The sequence below is a fragment of the Triticum dicoccoides genome, chromosome 6B (genome assembly GCF_002162155.2).
Source record: "Triticum dicoccoides isolate Atlit2015 ecotype Zavitan chromosome 6B, WEW_v2.0, whole genome shotgun sequence".
Taxonomy (NCBI): Eukaryota; Viridiplantae; Streptophyta; class Magnoliopsida; order Poales; family Poaceae; genus Triticum; species Triticum dicoccoides.
This window is the reverse complement of record NC_041391.1, coordinates 694,923,461-694,928,222: the sequence shown is the minus strand read 5'-3', so window position 1 is coordinate 694,928,222 and position 4,762 is coordinate 694,923,461. Positions and strand designations below refer to the sequence as shown.

Here is a 4,762-nt window from a genome sequence, read left to right as displayed (position 1 = left end):
CCGCTTATGGACATCTAGTTGCTGAGATCCATCGTCTCATGGGTGAAAGGGAATTTATTCCGTCGAAGATTAATCGAGTTTAGAATAGGGTTGCAGATCGGCTGGCGTATTATAGTCGTACGGAGAATACAACTGCTGTATGGCTAGGTAGGAGTCCATCGTGTGTGGAGGAACTTGTGCCACTTGATTGTATCCCTATCACTCTGGAATAAAAATCCTTTTACCCTCGCAAAAAAAAAGTATGTGTGTATCAAGATGGATGGAGAACGTCCTCAGACAGCGTTCTAAAAAAACGTCCACAGACAGCACTGGGCCGGGCATCAGGACCACGCTAATCTAGAATAGATAGAGAGGAATGTACAGTAGATCACTAGCTTTGTCATGAAGCGACTGCTAACGCAGCCGACGAAACGAAGCCAACGGAGGTTGTTCCATCGACATACGTTGACATGGAATGAAATCAACGGAGGGAGTAGCCATTATTCCATTATTATACAGTATATATACTCCCTCCGTTCCTAAATATAAGTCTTTGTAGGTAGTTCATTATGGACCACATACGGATGTATATAGATGCATTTTATGTGTAGATTCACTCAATTTGCTCTGTATGTAGTCTATAATAAAATCTCTCTAAAGACTTATATTTAGGAACGGAGGGAGTATATCTTTAAAAGCATGCATACAGGAGCTAGCGACACTTCAAAAAATACAGCCTGATGAGATGATCTACAGAGCGTGCGTGCAGCGTGCTAGCCCGGATTTGCCATGTCGTGGGGCGTATATAAACGCACATGCGTAAGACTAGTAGTATAGCAAAACGGGAAAGGTGTCCATGCAACCATATGTGCTGGACCTTATTAATATTCCTTCACGTATATATTACGTCCATCCCAACATATCTGGACGAATGCAAGACAAGTAATTTGGGGCGGAGAAAGTATATTGCTAGCATGTCGCTCGGGCGTACACGCTAGCTAGTTACCGTCGCCCACGGCGACATCGTCACCGTCCTTCTTCCTCGCCGAGTGCGCCGGCGCCGACATGGATCGATCGGTGAGACCTGCACCGTCTTTAGGCACGCACTTGCAGTATATTTTGAATGCAACGAGTTCACATTTCTGTACTGTGCCGTCCGGACACGGCCACCACGGCTCCCCTAGATCGTTGAGCCCCTTTGTCACTTGGACTTGATCGGTAGGACCACCTGAGGCCATCCGTGAGTTAGCTTATTTATCCACGTGGCACAATAGTTAGTTAAATGTTCCAATTAAGATTTTTTTTCTTACAATAACAATAGTGGCATATGTTTCATTAACTGAATCACCATTGTCGTCCGACTTCTTGGGCGACGTCATCTCCGGGGAGCTGTCGTCGGGGCCAACACCTTTTTCACGCACACAATCGCAAATACCATTGGAACGCAATGACTTTGCATTTCAGCACCTTGCCATCTGGGCAAGTATAGAATGGATCCTCTATGCTGATCACCTTTGACGACCCGACTTGATCAATAGAATCACCTGAGATCTTCCATGCTTATAGTGAGTTCATCCGTGATAAGCAATAAACGGAGTAGAAATAGCATGTAGTCCCTCCGTCCCATAATGCAAGACATTTTTTTGACACGGAAGGAGTACGTGGCAACAAACAGTAGTCAGTCACAAACCTCTGCCATCGCTCGGAAGCCGGATCACGCCGCCGGGGGAGAGGCGGCGGGCGTCCACGGCGGCCTGGAGCCAGAGCACCACCACGATGGCCGTGGCAATGCACCTCTTGGTAGTGTACATGGCTGCAGGCTCTCTCTATGATCTTCCCAGGCTTGCCTTGCACTCTCTCCCGAAGCGCCGGGCAGCATTTTATAGCCAGCAAGATCGGCCTCGCAGCACGTAGTGGCTGCCAGGTAATCTGCCAGATAGATCAGTGTGTGGCTGTGTATGACGAGCCAGTGTGAGTACAAGTGACTTGGATATCCAGTGCCTTCCCGGCCTGGACGCGTGTGTGCCCCGTGCCCCATTCTGATCCATCGTGTCCCTATACAGGTAGGAGGATGCCTATGTCATTTTGTGAGCTCTCGCAATTCCCACTTGTCACTTGTGAGTGTGATTCACGCCAGCCATGGGACCAGTGCCTATCACGGTATCACCCATATGTTATGTACTTACACAAACGTCCATGCTTACACCGAAGCTACTAGGCCATTGGAGACGATGGCCTGGTGGAGAGACCACCTCGCTACCGCCCGACGATTTGAGGCCCCATGTTGCTATCAAGTCTCAAGTAGTATTGCTTAGGGTGTGTTTAGTTGCTGTCACCACGGATCCGACCCGTTCCCACAGCCCATTCTCACGTTCGGTTAGTCGAAGGAACCCGAACCCACCCGTCCCAGGGAACGGAATATTCGCTCATTATGCGGAACGGAAGCATACCTCCAAATCGAGCGGACGACAGGGAACGAGCCCTCTTCCCCTCTCGCACGCGCCTCTTCCCTCGTGACTCCCCTGTCTCAGCGCCGCCACCCTCCCGCATCTCCTTCCCTCTCAATCTGCCACCTCCGTTCCTCTCTGGCGCCGGCTTCACTCTCCTCCCCTCCGTCTCTCCTCCGTGATGGCGCGCAGCAGCAACTTGGCGGCGACCTAGCGGCGGTGGAGATCAGGCAGCGGCGGGGCGGGAACGACGCAGCAGGGCGGTGAGAGGCCATGGCGCGGGGACCTGCCGACGGTGGCGCGGCGCACGGGGCGGCGCTGGTGCGCGTGCAGGCGCCGGCGCGGTGGAGCGACGGGAGGCTGACAGGCTGTGCCTGCCGTGGCACGCCAACTCGCTGGAGAACGTCGTGCCGGAGAACCTGCCCCGGCCGTCCGCGCGCCGGAGATACAACGCGCGGCGTAGGGGCCGCCGACAAGGCGTATGCTCCAGCGCCCGCGGCGTCGCGCGACGCCGTGCTCCCGTTCGTGGTGCTCCACTCCGGCTCTGGCATGGGCTGCTTCTCCCTCTAAAGCTATGTGGTGTAAATTGTTATTAAGTGGGTGATTAGACTAGCTGATTAATTAGCTTAGCTTCTAGAAGAAATAAGCTCTCATATTGGTAAGAGCTGGGAGTACATACGACCAACATATTGTTTTATCTGTGATGATATTCAATATATATTTCAATTCATTGCTCGAAAAGAGCTACTAGTAGTTAATCATTATTTTTCAGGCTTATTATTGGCCACATGAACGACGCAGCAAAGAAGCCAATATTTCGATATTGTTGTATGACTGAGTATGATAACTTGGCACGTATGGATGTAGTGCACTTGGTTGCTTTTGGGTGTGATGGATGAAGTTGGTACCTTCTCTTAAAATTTGTGTTTGACTGATGTCATATATGTGTGATTCTTGTTAATATATATATTGTTATGTTGTTTTTCTTCGAAATACAAATGAAATGCTGCCAAAAATTTGAATTTTATGTGGTTTCATTTTTATTCCATCTCTCTAACCAAACACAAGAACGGAACCAACCCGTTTCACTTTTCTGTTTGTACCAAACACAGGAATTGAACGGACATGTTCCAGTGGAATGGAACCATTCCATTCCGTTCCACTTGGTTCCTCAACCAAACACACCCTTAGTGACGGATATTCTATTACTCCTCCCGTCTCATAATGTAAGAGCGTTTTTGACACTACAGGGAGTAGTTGCGAATAATCATTGAATTCGAGAGAGAACTTCTTTCGCAAAAGGATATTCTAGCTGTCCATGAGAATTAGTGTTTTCTGTACAGACGTACCTTTGGATCAAGGAATAAGACGTCGAAATTTCCTATATACTGCCTCCATTCCGAATTATAAGATGTTTTGAATATTTTAATACAAATTGCAATGAGTACACACACTAAAACACGTCTATATACATCCGATTCAGAAATTTTTTAGAACGCCTTATAAGAACGAAGGGAGAAACACTTTTCTAGGTCACCATTCAGTGTAACTCCTAAGTCACAATTTCATACAACTATTTTCCAAAAAAAAAAAGATCTATCAAAATTTTGTCTATGCAAACCAAGGGATGCACTCAACCCTTAAAGTAAATTCTCAGGGTATTTCCTACAGTACACAACCAAATAACTTCTGTTAATGAGAAGAAGCCACATGTTCTTCATTGTGAAAATACGAAATTAGGGGGAATTTCTAATTATATTGTCACAAAAATAATTAGTGAAAGCCATGTATGGCACTTATAAGGAAGGTTATTGTACACCAAAATTAACACTTTGAATTTTTAAATATGTTCAGTCGCTTTGACGGAGTGTGATCTACTCCAATGTTACAAAGGCGACACGAGAGGCTTGATCAATGGCTCGATCGTTCCTGACTAATCGAGCCCAATTCCAAACTCATGTTCCCCGACCTCGGTTTGACTCGTGCTCGACTCCTTGGACTCGACCCCAAGATCCCCAATCTCGTCTTAGAGTTCTAGCTCCCTCCCCCGTTTGTATTCAAGTGAGGTGTCACACAAGACTAGTTGGTACCCCGTGTAGGACTAGCTATTCCAACGACATAAGCCCCTCGGTTCATAGTCACAAAGGTCATCTTTATGTTTGTGGGTCAAAATTCTCGAGTGTTGGTGATTCCCTCTATTGTTGTTCGATTTCTTCACAGTTGCCTTGAGGTTATTCGCTCTTGATGTAGGAATCCTTCAATTTTGAGGAGCAATATTGGCGATGGGTTGCTGGGTTGCAGGGAAATGCCCCTTTCTTCCAGAAAGATGAGTGTGG

The 4,762-nt window shown here is 47.5% G+C and overlaps 1 long non-coding RNA gene across 1 annotated transcript; it reads right to left on the bottom strand.

The window, feature by feature from the left end:
- Positions 1–989: 989 nt before the first annotated feature.
- On the bottom strand, positions 990–1,811 carry LOC119326439. Its single transcript, XR_005157987.1, has 3 exons — positions 1,670–1,811; positions 1,290–1,523; positions 990–1,207 (listed from the first exon to the last, which is right to left on the bottom strand). It is a non-coding gene; the product is annotated as an uncharacterized LOC119326439 (long non-coding RNA).
- Between the last annotated feature and the right edge of the window lie 2,951 nt (positions 1,812–4,762).